Source organism: Schistocerca serialis, chromosome 6 (genome assembly GCF_023864345.2).
Source record: "Schistocerca serialis cubense isolate TAMUIC-IGC-003099 chromosome 6, iqSchSeri2.2, whole genome shotgun sequence".
Taxonomy (NCBI): domain Eukaryota; kingdom Metazoa; phylum Arthropoda; class Insecta; order Orthoptera; family Acrididae; genus Schistocerca; species Schistocerca serialis.
Window position 1 is genome coordinate 234,603,249 of NC_064643.1, and position 15,912 is coordinate 234,619,160.

Consider the following 15,912-nt stretch of genomic DNA (forward strand, 5'->3'; position numbering starts at 1 on the left):
CAAACAGCTTTAGGCATCCATTGCAGAATGAAAAATCCGTATGGGGGAGCACATGTATCGAAAATCAATTCGAAACGTCCGAGAAAGGTGCGACAGGCGGCGCTGCTGCGTGGTTATAACGCACATTTCCAAATCACAAATGTCGTAACACAGAAGTTACACCATCGCAAGTGAGAGAGATTCGAACACCTGCCTACAGTCTACATCTCCCCCCCCCCCCCCCCCCCCCGCCCCATACTATTATCACGCCTTCGGTACATTGTCGGATGACAATGTACAGCAGGCAGTTACGGACTTAGTCACGTAAAAGGACACGGTGTATTACCTAGCACGTATCTTCAACCTGGGCATTGGTGAGATGACTGCCTCAGTGTTCACGGCGATTTTGCCTGACTAGCATACCGATTCTCGTCTGTACAGTCTTCAAATGGAAACTTTTTGATCGGCCGTTATACAGTTCCATCCTTCTCGTGAACCTTCGACTGATGCAGGCGTATATAAGGCTGTGTGGCGTGAAGATATGCTTAAGGCTATACAGTCTTGTCAAAATTAGACTTCATGGAATACATCTGTCCTCCTCCGTACATCAGTGGTCAGCGCTACTGCCTGCCATACGGAGGATCTGGCTTCAATTCCCGGTTCTGCCAGGGAATTTTCCTTGCTGGAACGGAATCCGCTCATCTTTGTGATGCCAACAGAGAAGCTACTTGCCAAGCTACTGGCCTGAGAACTAACGGCTCCAAGAAGCTAAACACGGCTGGTAGAGCGGTGTGCTAAACTCGTGCCCTCCACACCGTACCCGAGTAATGTCGTATCGTAGAGGATGATACGGTGGCCGGTCGGCGTCGTACATACGCTCCAATGGGACTGTTCTATGAGAGTATCTTATGGAATACATGATATACATAAATTTCAATAATGGCTAGAAAACCAGGCATTACCAAAGTTATTTCAGCTTCACGTTATCCTAATTTTGTCATTACGAAACTATCCTCGACATTATCCAAGAGTTTTTAATGCACTTGAGCAGGACTGAAAATATTTTTTATACACCTAGAAGCACTTTAATATGTTCGTGGCCTGTGGAATAACACAGAATGCAAAAGGCCGAGTTCAGGAAGGAAGAAGTGGGAACTGAATGGTCGGATCTCGATTCTCATGATGCTTTTAGTAAAACTACAGCGTACAGGACATTCCAGCAGGCTATATATTTCGTGAGATGTATGTGTTAACAGGCCGTGGCGTAGCTAACAAGACTGACAACACTGTCACCGTGATGTAATAACAAGCGCGATTGGTTTGACTTGGCAGCTGGTTTCCGTTCGACAGGCGAATCACGATGCTCCTGAATGGACTGCAGTCGTAACTGGCAATGTCAAGGGTCAACAGCAGCACATGTAAAGTTCGCCCCATCTGCAACAGGTTGCGACGAGCAGTCTCCTGCGCAACACATTCTTTCCTCAGTGATCCACTGCATCCCACTTCAGTAATTCTTTCCTGCCTGAATTTCGTCAGACTCAACACCAATCTTTCTACGATAGGGCGTAAGTTCCTTTGTCATGGACTTTAATTGAAATGTTGATATTTTGTTTTTCCTAGTGGCAGACCGATGACTTCGCTATTTGGTCTCTTCCCACAAACAACCCAACCCAACTCCTAGTGGCAATAAACATATTTTTTCCGTGATGATTATTCAGAGTTCCAGAGATGACTGACAAGGGTAGATTTATTAGACAGGAAACTCTGACGCCCCAATGGAAATGAGCGTATGGCGTCGTTGGTCGGGAGGCCCCATTCGGTGAAGTTCGGACGCCAAGTGCGAGTCTTATTTCATGAAACGCCACATTATGCTACTTGCGCGCCGGTGATGTAGATGAAATGATGATGAGGACAACACAACATGCAGTCCACGAGCGGAGAAACTCTTCAACCCGGCCTGGAATCGGACCCGGGCCCGCTTGAATGGGAGGCGAACACGTTACCATCCAGCTAAGCAGGCGGACCGTGCTTTCCAAAAGCAGTGGTATGAGCGATTCGCGCGCACAACGCAGCTATTGTGTGGTAGCTCCACGTGAAGGTGGCATGTTCTACCTGCACTAACAGTACGAAGCCGTCTTTTGGAGTGCTCGACTGTCGCGTGGAGCGCGAAGAGTGTACGTCGGTAGCCTAGGCGAATTCATTCCGTGAATGTTGTTAAAATGTTAGACGCGAAGATGCAACGTGTGTAAGTAGGCTGTTTAGGTTTTTATGTTGGTAACGCCACGTAGCGCTCTGTATGAAAATCACTGGCTGTGCTGTGTGCAGTCTGCGGCTGGTTAGCATTGTAGTAACATTCGCTATTGTAGTGTTGGGCAGTTGGATGTGAACAGCGCGTAGCGTTGCGCAGTTGGAGGTGAGCCGCCAGCAGTGGTGGATGTGGAGAGAGAGAAGGCGGAGTTTTGAGAGCGGATGATCTGGACGTGTGTCCATCAGAGACAGTAAATTTGTAAGACTGGATGTCATGAACTGATATACATATATATTATGACTTTTGAACACTATTAATGTAAATACATTGTTTGTTCTTTATCAAAATCTTTCATTTGCTAACTATGCCTATCAATAGTTAGTGACTTCAGTAGTTATAATCTTTTATTTAGCTGGCAGTATTGGCGCTCGCTGTATTGCAGTAGTTTGAGTAACGAAGATTTTTGTGAGGTAAGTTATTCATGAAAGGTATAGGTTATTGTTAGTCAGGACCACTCTTTCGTAGGAATTATTAAATGTCAGATTGCGTTGCGCTAAAAATATTGTGTGTCAGTTTGGTTGATCAGAATAAGTAATGAGAGTAATGTCTGAGTACGTTCAGTTTTGCTCAGCTGTTTGAAAAGCGAATATTGTTAGAGGTTTATCAGCACGGTCATTCATAAATTTTTCTAAGGGGACGTTTCACGTGGTAAATATGGAAAAGTAACCCGATTTGAAGTTATGGAAGTCGGGACATTTTTTTTATTTTCTCGTGTCGTCAATCCTCTGACTGGTGAGATGCGGCCCGCCACGAATTTACTCTCCTGTGACAAGATCTTCCTCTCAGAGTAGCACTTGCGAGCTTTGTCCTCCATTATTTCCTAGATATATTCCAATCTGTCATTTCCTACAGTTTCTACGCTCTGCAGCTCCCATTATTTTTCTCTGGTGTATAAGCAGATGTCCTATTATCCTGTCATTTCTTCTTGTCAATGTTTCCATATATTTCTTTCCTCGTCGATTCTGTAGAGAAGGTTCTCATTGCTTACCTTGTAAGTCCACCTGTTTTTCTACATTCTTCGGTAGCACAAAATCTCAAATAAATTGCTTACCTTCTGATCCAGTTTTCCCACAGTACATGTTCCACTAATGGTTCAAATGGCTCTGAGCACTATGGGACTTAACTGCTGAGGTCGTCAGTCCCGTAGAACTGAGAACTACTTAAACCTAACAAACCTAAGGTCATCACACACATCCATGCCCGAAGCATGATTCGAACCTGCGACCATAGCGGTCGCGCGGTTCCAGACTGTAGCGCCTAGATCCGCCGGCCACTCCGGCCGGCTGTTGCACTAATATACAATGCTGCGCTCCAAACGCACTTTCTCAGAAATTTCTCCCTCAAGTTCTATGTTTGATAGTAGTGGACTTCTCTTGGTCATTAATGCCGTTTTTTGCCATTTCAAGTCTGCTTTTTATGCCCTCCTTGCTCCTTCCGCCATGGGTTATTATGCTGCCTGAGTAGCAAAATTCCTTGACTTCATCTACGTCTTGATCCCAAGTTCTGATGTTAAATTTCTCGCTGTTCTCTCATCACCGGCGCGAAGGCGTCCAATGTGGCATCGAATGGAATAAGATTTGCACTTGGTGGCCGACCTTCCCCGAATAGGGGCCACCCGGCAAACGATGCCAAACGCTCATTTCCGTTTGGGATGCACGATTTGTATTCTAAGCATATTTTCATGTGGTTCTGAGAGTTCGGGGTCACGCAGTTCCCTTGTGAGCGTATAATAAGCTGGGCCTAAAAATTCATTTGTTACAGGTGCAGCTGGCAAATGTCTAATATCTTCGATTGCAGGTCGCACAGTACAGTGTTGGCCAGTGTCAATTACAAGGGAACCTCCCCATCGCACCCCCCCCCCCTCCCCTTCAGATTTAGTTATAAGTTGGCACAGTGTGGATAGGCCTTGAAAAACTGAACACAGATCAATCGAGAAAACAAGAAGAAGTTGTGTGGAACTATGAAAAAATAAGCAAAATATACAAACTGAGTAGTCCATGTGCAAGATAGGCAACATCAAGGACAGTGTGAGCTCAGGAGCGCCGTGGTCCCGTGTTAAGCGTAAGCAGCTGCGGAACGAGAGGTCCTGGGTTCAAGTCTTCCCTCGAGTGACAAGTTTGCTTTCTTTATTTTCGAAAAGTTATGACCTAATCAAAAAATGGTTCAAATGGCTCTGAGCACTATGGGACTTACCATCTGTGGTCATCAGTCCACTAGAAATTAGAACTACTTAAACCTAACTAACCTAAGGACATCACACACATCCATGCCCGAGGCAGGATTCGAACCTGCGACCGTAGCAGTCCCGCGGTTCCGGACTGAGCGACTAGAACCGCTAGACCACCGTGGCCGGCGTATGATCTGTCCGTTCGTTCATTGACGTTTCTGTTCAGTGTAATAAGTTTAGTGCCTGTGTTCTGCGACCGCACCGCATAACCGTGCGATTAGTAGACGAAAGGACATGCCTCTCCAATAGGAACCGAAAACATTTGATCGCAAGGTCATAGGTCAACCGATTCCTACACAGGAAAACACGTCTGATATATTCTATACGACACTGGTTACGTCATGTGCGTCACATGACAGGAATACGTTGTCGACCCACCTAACTTGTACACTTGGCGAATGGGTACAAAGATTCTTCTGCCTTGCCCGATTTAGGTTTTCTTGTGAATGTGATAATCACTCCCAAAAAAGTGATGAAAACATAAGAGTTTGTCACATAAACTGCAACAAATGAATGCAACAGTTTCACAGTCGCACAGTTTTCCCTGTGCTCGCAAAACACAGACACTAAACTTATTACAGTGAACAGAGACGTCAATGAACGAACGGACGGATCATGTTGTTGTTGTTGTGGTCTTCAGTCCTGAGACTGGTTTGATGCAGCTCTCCATGCTACTCTATCCTGTGCAAGCATCTTCATCTCCCAGTACCTACTGCAACCTACATCCTTCTGAATCTGCTTTGTGTATTCATCTCTTGGTCTCCCTCTACGATTTTTACCCTCCACGCTGCCCTCTAATACTAAATTGGTGATCCCTCGATGTCTCAGAACATGTCCTACCAACCGATCCCTTCTTCCAGTCAAGTTGTGCCACAAACTCCTCTTCTATTCAATACCTCCTCATTAGTTATGTGATCTACCCATCTAATCTTCAGCATTGTTCTGTAGCACCACATTTCGTATGCTTCTATTCTCTTCTTGTCTAAACTATTTATCGTCCACGTTTCACTTCCATACATGGCTACACTCCATACAAATACTTTCAGAAACGACTTCCTGACATTTAAATCTATACGCGATGTTAACATATTTCTCTTCTTCAGAAACGCTTTCCTTGCCATTGACAGTCTACATTTTATATCCTCTCTACTTCTACCATCATCAGTTATTTTGCTCCCCAAATAACAAAACTCCTTTACTACTTTAAGTGTCTCGTTTCCTAATCTAACTCCCTCATCATCACCCGACTTAATTCGACTACATTCCATTATCCTCGTTTTGCTTTTCTTGATCTTCATCTTTTATCCTCCTTTCAAGACACTGTCAATTCCGTTTAACTGCTCTTCCTAGTCCTTTGCTGTCTCTGACACAATTACAACGTCATTGGCGATCCTCAAAGTTTTTATTTCTTCTCCGTGGATTTTAACACCTACTCCGAACTTTTCCTTTGTTTCCTTTATTGCTTGCTCAATATACAAATTGAATAACATCGGGGATAGACTATAATCCTGTCTCACTCCCTTCCCAACCACTGTTTCCCTTTCGTGTCCCTCGACTCTTATAACTGCAGTCTGCTGCGGATCATAACTTTGCGAAAATAAAGAAAGTAAACTTTTCACTACATGGAAGACTTGGAGCAAGGACCTCTCGTTCCGCAGCTGCTCACACTAACTACGGGACCACGGCGCTCCTGAGCTCACACTGTCCTTTATGTTGCCTATCTTGCGCATGGACTACTCTGTTTGTATATTTTGCTTATTTTTTTTCGTAGTTCCACACAACTTCTTCTTGTTTTCTCGATTGATCTGTGTTCAGTTTTTCAAGGTCTATCCACCGTGCCAACTTATAACTAAATCTGAGGGGGGTGCAATGGGGAGGTTCCCTCGATAGCAGAGCCGCCGTTGCTAAGAGCGACGCTCCGCACGCGCTGCCGACGCCGGCGTCGGCGGGTGTCGACGTATAATCGCTCGCGCGCCGTCGTGTATTCGGGTCACGCTCCCGGTCATTCGTCTGTGCCGCGCTGACGGACAGGCAGCGCAATCGGCCTGCATCGCCCCACCTCGGCCCGCCGAATTTCCCCGGTGCCCCTCCGGTCGCCCGGCCGCCCGGAGAGCGCGAACGGAATAAATACATAAATAATAAAAAGGTCGGCCCGGCCCAGCCCGGAGAAGATCCAGTGCCGAGATAGCCGCCTTCACGCTCGGCCGCGGACGTCCTCGCCCCGTGTGTGAAATACGCCGCTCTGTGCTCTGCCTGCAAATCGCAGCCGACGTTCCTCTAGCCGTTCTCCAGAGAGTTTAGAGGATAAATCGTTTTCGGCAATAGGCCGCGTCATTAGAAAACAAACTATATAACCGACGTTTGAATCGCCCTTGCAGCGGTAATATTCAGAGTAACAAACAGCTTTAAGATCGAAAATTGTTTTGCAATGTTGCTGCTTATTACGTCTGAGTACTGCAAGATTGTTAGCCAAATAGTCATGAAACTGGGGACAGCAAACTCATTATCCTAGGGAATGTCGACACGGCATTTTATAATCCAACAAGACGAGCGAGCGCAATGGTTGTTGTCTTCACTGAATAATAACGGAATGACCGTTGAATATGGTCACTCTGCACAGCGACAATGCTGTCAGGGGGATACAAGCAAACATAGGCGAGCACCAGATTTTATTTACACTGAAGAACCGAAGGACCTGTTACACCTGCCTAATATCGTGCAGGCCCTCATCCAGCATGCATAAATGCCGCAACACGACCTGGCATGGACTAGACATGTCTGAAGTAGTGCTTGAGGGAACTGACACCATGAATCCTGCTGGCTACCCATTAATCCGTAAGAGTACGTGGGAGGTTGGGGGAGTTGGAGATCTCTTCTGAACAGCACGTTGCAAGGCACCCAAAATATGGTCAGTAATGTTCATGTCTGGGGAGTCTGATGGCCAGCGTAAGTCTTTAAACTAAGAATAATGTTCCTGGAGCTACTCTGTAGCAATTCTGGTTGTGTGGGGTGTCACATTGTCCTTCTGGAATGGCCCAAGTCCGTCTGAATGCACAGTGATGGACATGAATGGATGCAGGTGATCAGACAGGATGCTTACGTACATGAAACCTGTCAGAGTCGTGTCTAGAAATAACAGGGGTTCCATATCACTCCAACTTCATACACCCGTACCATTACAGAGCCTCCAACTGCTTGAACAGTCCACTGCTGATATGCAGGTCCATGGATTCATGTGGTTGTCTCCATACCCGTAGACTTCCATCCGCCCGATACAGTTTGAAACGAGAATCGTCCTACCAGGCAACTTGTTTCCAGTTATCAGAAGTCCAATGTCGGTGTTGACGGGCCCAGGCAAGGCGTAAGGCTCTGTGTCGTACAGTCATCAAGGGTAAATGAGTGGGTCTTTGGTTCCGAAAGCCCGTATCGGTGATGCTTCATTGAATGGTTCGCACGCTGCCACTTGTTGATGGCCCAGCATTGAAACTGAAACGTCCCCTTAGAAAAATTATAAAATGACAGTGCTGATAAACCTCTTACGTTATTTGCTTTTCAAACAGCTGAGCAAAACTGAACGTACTCAGACATTTCTCCCTTTACTTATTCTGATCATCACTAAACTGACACACAATATTTTTTTTTTAGCGCAACATAGTCCGACTTTCAATAATCCCTACAAAAGAATGGTCCTGACTAACAATAACCTATACGCTTCATGAATCACTTACATTACAAAAATCTTCGTTACTCGAACTACTGCAATACAGCGAGCGCCAACACTGCCAGCTAAATGAAAGATTCTAACTACTGAAGGCACTAACTACTGATAGGCACCAACTACTGGTAGTCTGCTCTCAAAACTCTGCCATCTCTCTCCGCATATCCACCACTGCTGGCCGCTCACCTCCCAACTGCACAACACTAAGCGCTGTTCACATCCAACTGCCCAACACTACACAAGCGAATATTCCAACAACGAGTCAAACCAGCCACAGACTGCACACAGCACAGTCAGTGATTTTCATACAGAGCACTACGTGGCGTTACCAACATAAAAAACTAAACAGCTTACTTACAAAATATACAGCAATTTGCGGAGGGGTTCCACTTCTATCACGCTGAACGATTCTCTTCAGTCGTCGCTGATCCCACTCTCCCAGGATCTTCTTCCGGCCGCAGCAATGTCGGAGAGTTCATGTTTCACCGGATTCCTGACATTCACGGTACTCTCGTGAAATGGTCGTACGGGAAAGCCCCATGTCATCACTACCTCGGAGATTCTGTGGCCCCATCGCTCGTGCGCCAACTGTAACACCACGTTTAACCTCTCTTAAATCTTGATAACCTGCCTTTGTAGCAGCAGTAACCGATCTAACAATTGCGCCAGATACTTTTCGTCTTATATACAAGTTTCCAACCGCAGCTCCGTATTCTGCCTGTTTACATATCACTGTCTTTGAATACGCATGCCTTTACCAGTTTCTTTGGCGCTGCAGTGTGTTATTACTAGATCACTTAACCACGAAAAATATTTATACGATCCCGAAATCTAATTTAGAACTGAGATTAACAGATAACAGATTTGATGTAATGACTGATAAAATTTCCAATGAAATTAACAGTTCTCTAAATCTCAAATAAAATTACAGAATTCTCACTTTGGATGTGGTAGTATCTCCTCGATTAGTGGCGGGGAGACTCAGTTCGACTGGATGACCAAAATTTTGGTCTAAAAGCACCGTTTTTTCTTATGCTGTGTGGACCGGGCCGCAGCATTTCGACCTTTGATCTTCATGCAAAAGAGGCAGAAATGTCAAACTCACTCATTCTTTGCTGACGGCAGTGGCGGCAAACGTTAACTGCACTTAGCTAGTTTACGAGCCGGCTCTGACCACAAAAGCACAAAGCATGCCGCAGCCTTACTTCTGCAAAAGCTGTCCATCTCCCAGGAGGCCTACGCCCCTCCTAATAAAATTCACTGACCGTCTACTGTCCTGAAAATAGGACACAGAGAAAAATAAAAGAAGCGCATTGATTAGAAGTGATGTAAGACAGGTATGCAGTGTTTCTCTCTTGCAGTTCAATCTGTATATCGGAAGAATAAATAGTTTCTCCAGAAATGGTTCAAATGACTCTGACTACCATGGGAGTTAACATCTGAGGTCATCAGTCCCCTAGAACATACAACTACTTAAACTTAACTAACCTAACGACAGCACCAACATCCATGCCCGAGGTAGGATTTCAACCTGCGACCGTAGCAGTTGGGCGGATCCGGACTGAAGCGCCTAGAACCGCGGACGACCAGTTACTCCAGAAGTGAGGTTGAAATTCAGAGTGACACAACAAAGATATTTGAAGGAACACCTATCGTCATTGAAATTCAGGAAGAATTACGGGAGATACTGAATGGAATGAACCGTTTGCTTAGCATAGAATACAGACTGACTATCCCCCAAAGAAAGATGGCGTAGCCGAAATGAAGTTAGAGGTAGAACTTGAAATCATAATTTGGGTCAAACGATGTAGTTGCAGTTAAGGAATTCTGCTACCTTGCAAGCAAAATAACATACGACAGGTGAAGTAAGGAAGACATAAAAAGCAGATTAGCACAGCCAGCGGGAGAGTCTCTAGCTGAAAAGTTTTTACTAGTATCAAACATGGGTCCCAATTCCATGAAGGTATTTCTAGGAACCTATGTTAGCATTGTATAGAAGTGAAGTGGATCATGGACCGTGGGGAAACCAGAATCGGTGAGTTTCAGTGTTATAGAAGGATATTGAAAATTGGCCAGAAATGAGTAAGTTCTCCATAGGTTTGTTCAGGAAAGAAACATAGGGCACTGACGTGATATCTATCAAGACCAAACACATACAAACATCAAATTACTTCCACAGTAGTTTAGGGAGCTACAGGGGGTAGAAACTGTACAGGAATAGACAGACTGGAATACATCCGAAACATAACTGAAGACGTTGATTGTTGGAGCTGCTGTGAGCGGAAGAGCTCCGCATCAAACCTGTGTCCTTGCACGGTCGCCACCGCACCGCCGCTACCGCTGCCACTGTGCTGCTAGAGAATTCCGGAAGCTGGAAACTGTTCTGCGCGGCAGAACAACGGCTCAGCGGCGGCCGTACTAGTTCGTCAGGCAGTCGACCCTAGCCGGAGAGGGTATCTGCGGCAACTCGGGCCGCCGGCTACACGCTACGCTCCGGCGGGCACTACGGCGGCGCGGCCGAGATCTCCGCCGAGATAGGCGCGACTTCGGAGATGGTGGCCTGCGGCTTCCGAGTGCTTCGTTTGCCCACCGCCCAACTTGGTGTGCCTTTTTATCGCTCTCCCGTTCTGCTTCACGTACTCTCCTTCTTATCAAACATCAAGCTGCGTGCGGCACAAAATATTTCCGTCTTGAATCTTCGCTGTTCTGGAATCAGCCTAAGGAATTCAAATGCATAACATAAGAAAATTCCTTTCTTTTTTTTTTTTAACTCCGCTTACTGCAAAATACAAACACACAAATCAAGTTCAACCGCTAGTAGATGCATCACGAAAACTCGCAACAAAGATTCTAACGGAACGCCACACTGCATAAAAATACAACGAGAAACATATGAGCGGCGACAATAACACACTGCCTCTCGATGAGTGTGGTGACATACGTTTACGCTCAAATGTTGTTCTATCTACATAAACTTGTGCTACTAGGTGAGATTGAAGTTTGAAAGAGGTTAAAAAGTGTACGTAGTTACACCTAACAAACAAAAGATACTAGTGACCGCTTTTCAAGTAACATGCTGTAGAACCATAAAACGGCATAAATGCTATCCGGCATGTCCACACTCGCGTTTTCAATTAATGTAAACAGACGATCAGTCCAAGAAATTGTTCAAATGGCTCTGAGCACTAAGGGACTTAACATTTGAGGTCATCAGTCCCCTAGAACTTAGAACTACTTAAGCCTAACTAACCTAAGGACATCATACACATCCATGCCCTAGGCGGGATTCGAACCTGCGACCGTAGTGGTCGCGCGGTTCCAGACTGAAGCGCCTAGAGCCGGTCGGCCAATCCGGCCGGTCGATCAATCCGAACTACGTAAAAGAAGTACATGTTATAGTTGTTAGACGTAAAACAGAAAAACAGCAGTTAACTATATATAATATTTTTACACAAATAAGTCGAGACCCACAGAAGATGGCCCGCAAGTGTCGAACCAAACTTAGGGAAAGTAGAAAAAGAAATACGTTGTCTTTTGCAGTAGGCGAAGGTTTAAACTCAAATTCTAAAACACGGAAAACGTCAACAGCAGCTTCCAACTTCGTAAAGATTATTTGCTTAAAGGAAGTTAAATTCTTTATATTTCTATGGCCACAGTGTCTCATATTGCTATTCGAATAGATAAGATATTTCACGTCTGATGAAAAAAAGGGTTACAGGGTTGTAATTATTATTTATACATAATATACTATAATATAAACGATAATTACTACCATTCAACCAAGACTCTATGTTTCCTCATCCTGCTATGAGTTGGAAAATATTTTATTTCTAATCTGTCTTTCTAGCTACCTAAAAGTGAGTACTTCGTTATATTCATCTGAAACGTCATCAGTGGTTACATGTTCCACGATTTCAGCTTACGTAAGAAAATAACGTTTACGCTCGTATTTTCCAGGTTTTCTCATCTTTGGTACTGATGTTACACCAGCAGAACGTAAATAAACCTCGCGGATGCAATATTTTGGGTTTTTACATCAAGGAATGCGTAGTGTTTCAAGGCAAAGTGAATTCAGGCCAAAAACATTAATGACAAAATATGTATGAAGGCATCACTTCAAGATTCAAGTGGAAACTGGACGAAGATAATGGATAGGAAAGGCCCGCTGCGGTTCGATCGTCGTCTTGGAAAGCTGCTCCGAAAACAAAGAGACCATCACTACAGATGTAAACGTATCCAGAGACTCATAAACAAAAACTGAACTACGCAAAAATTGGTGTAAGGAGAGGCACACTCGAAGTATTCAGCGAATTCAATAATATATTTTAATTTACTTATCCGACAGAAGATCATAAGAAGTTTTGATCTTATGCTGAGTGAGGCTGAGACTCTAATGGTATCGAAACATTAACAGAGGGACGGCCAAAATACTAAACTACTTTTTGCAAAACAGTTTCACTAGAAATAACTGACTTCTCGATAGAAGATCGGATGAAAAAGCTCAGCGGAGAAAAGGCCACTGACCTGATGGGATACGTGCGAGATTCGATATAGATGATGCGAAATAACTTGCTCCTGCTCTAGTAGTACTGTACTGTAGAGTGAAGCGTGTTTAGTGATTGAAAGAAAGCGCAGTTCATTACAGTTTTCAAGATGGTTCCTGGAGCAGCACAGAAACTATGAACCTATATCGGTGACGTCAGAACGTTGTAGCATTGGGGAACATGTTTTATGACGCACGCATGTCCAAAGGAAGGGTGCACCGTTTTACTTTTTTTATTTTTTTGCTTTCTTATTAACAACTCAGGCACTACAATATCGTACTTATCCGCCAATAACATATCCTTCTCTGTACAGGAATTACATGACGTGTGTACGAGTGCGGGTTATGACTTAGGAACGACGACATGTGGAAGATTTTATTTGGCTGTGGGTCGTGCATGGATGGGTAAGGCGGTTAAGGCGACCGCTCCCGTAAAACGAGAAATCCGGGATTGAGTCTGTAATGGTTCTTTATTTACGTGACCATTACGGCACTCCAACCCCAGTTCTCGATACCAGTAATATCGTACTACTTTTCTGCGAAGTAACAGACATATTCTTGTGACAATATTCACATTTGGTTTTATTACTGTATAGGTACTCCGATGAATCAATATATTACAGTGATATGGTTCTTGTGCGTATTCATTTCTGTGAGACTGTCATAATCTTTGACGTACTTGTAACCGTTTAGGCCCGAATGCGCTCGGAGAGCAGTCTTTGTTTCACTTTTCAGAAGTTAAGTTGTTATTTCGCTTTGTAAAAGAACAGTCAAGTCTTGTGTTTGATTAAAGTGGAAATTAAATATATGAAAATTGATACAAAACTACTTTCTTGATGATGTGACAATTAAGAAGAATTATATGTGAATTTACAAGAAGTTTAATAAAAATGTGGATCGTGAACACTAAGTCAAAAATTATTTCTACCATACCATTGTTCTGATCTGGGATTGTTTGATCATTAAGAATTTCCTGAAAAACGCATTTGTTAGCTCTTCAAATATTGCTAAAATACAGATCTGGACCTTCTAGCAGTCAAAGTGGAATCACCCTAGAACCTACAAGATGAGCCATAACAACTTCGACGAAATCTCCGTGGGAATCCATTCAAGATAAGTGCCAAAATTAATGACTTTTCTACAGTGACTTCATTATTTCCATTCTGACGACACCATCCTCAGTCAATAACTTTGTTGTTGCCCATGAAGCGAACATATGCTGCGTGGCAGCATTATTAATCATAGTGGTGGTATTGTTAGAAGTCCCAGTCCGGCACGACTTTTTTACTGTCGTTATTCCATTATACAAGTGATGGCTGTTCGCATTCGCAATAGCGAATACAATTCATGTATAAACAAGTGTACCGTATAGTTAACAAATAAAGCGAAAATACAAGTTATTTAATGACTACACTATTGCAGAACAATCCCTGGCAGCAGACTGATCGATAAAATACTTAGGAGTAAGCGTACGGAGCCATTTAAGATGTTCCAGATTGAGATTCATTGAACGAATTCTCAGTAAGTGTAATCCATCAATAAAAGAGGCTGTTTACGAAACAGTTGTTAGAGCGATACTTGAATATTGATCGACGGCCTGCGATTTGTGCCAGAGACGAGTGACACAGTAAACTAAGATCCGAAGACGTTCAGCGCTTATCGTTACAGGTTCATTTACTAAGCATCACGTTGATAGCCTACGTTCCTAGAAGAATCAACAAATGTACTATTTCTACCTACGCATATTTCACGAAAAGATCATGGAGATAAAATTAGAGGGATTAGAACTCACACGGAGGCTCACTAACAATCGTTCTTCCCAAGAATCATTCGGTACTGAAACAGTAAAGAGTGGCAGTGACAGCGCTAAATGCAGTACCCTACGCCACACAACACAAGATAGATTTCGGTATACAGAAGTACTCGTACAAGATGCAACAACTGGTCTTTTGAATGTGCTAAACGAAGCGGTTAAGGTAATTTTTAGGAGCTGCAAAGACGAATTTGAAATACCTAATGTGTTTAAGTGACCTTGTATGTAGCCGGCCGAAGTGGCCGTGCGGTTAAAGGCGCTGCAGTCTGGCACCGCAAGACCGCTACGGTCGCAGGCTCGAATCCTGCCTCGGGCATGGATGTTTGTGATGTCCTTAGGTTAGTTAGGTTTAACTAGTTCTAAGTTCTAGGGGACTAATGACCTCAGCAGTTGAGTCCCATAGTGCTCAGAGCCATTTGAACCATTTTTTTGACCTTGTATGTGGCCAATGTGCACAAATGCATCGAACACATACGTATTTTATCAGGAATTTATGCAGAGTACACGGAAACAATGAGAAAAGCATCTCGAATAATCAGCCGGGTATCAACGTAGTCTTGAACCGAAGTTTCGGGGGAATTCGGTCGTCAGCTTCACGTGAAATCCGTATGCCCCGACCTCGAATCAGAGGGACCAAATTATGATGAAACTTTCTCCAACTTGCAATGATCGTTTGAGCTATAAGCAAGTCGAGCTAAATTTCGCGAGAGCATTACGAAAAGGATACTTTTCGATGCACCGCTTCAGCAAGTCACCGTTACGCTGTTGACACATTACGGAAAAAAAATGGAAATGACAGCTGCCAGTAGGACTCGCCCCTGAGGTTCCGTACAAACTTGATTATCTGTATAGACAGATAGTTGCACCTGTTTCAAAATGTGCGACATAAATGGCAGTATCGTTTGATAGCGTTATCTTAGAACCTTAATTTGTTTACTCGACCAAAGGACAGTAGACACTAGTATTCGACATATATTTCAGTTTCTAACCTTTAATGGTTCCTGAGAAAAAAGGGTCTTAACAGACGGATCCTACAGGTGATCCGTTTTTGTCTGTTGATGTGGGAAACCATAAAAAAAAAGAACTTACTCGTTAGATAGCTTACGAGCACAATTAACAAAATAACAGCTATGAAAAGAAATTATATCAGTGATAATGTAAGAAAAAATTGTTGCGTTTACTTTGTTACATAGCGTGTTGGATATTTCTGTTTCCTGCTTTGCCGCGCGAGGTAGCCGCGTTGTCTAGGGCTTCTTGTCACAGTCCGTGCGGCTCTCCCCTTAGGAGGTTCGAGTCATCCCTCGGGCATGGGTGTGTGTGTTGT

The 15,912-nt window shown here is 44.0% G+C and overlaps 1 protein-coding gene across 3 annotated transcripts in view; it reads left to right on the forward strand.

Annotated features, from left to right (window-relative positions):
• The window catches only part of LOC126484417 (lachesin-like), an 871,444-nt gene that overhangs the window by 53,426 nt on the left and 802,106 nt on the right, over positions 1-15,912 (forward strand). The window lies entirely within an intron of this gene.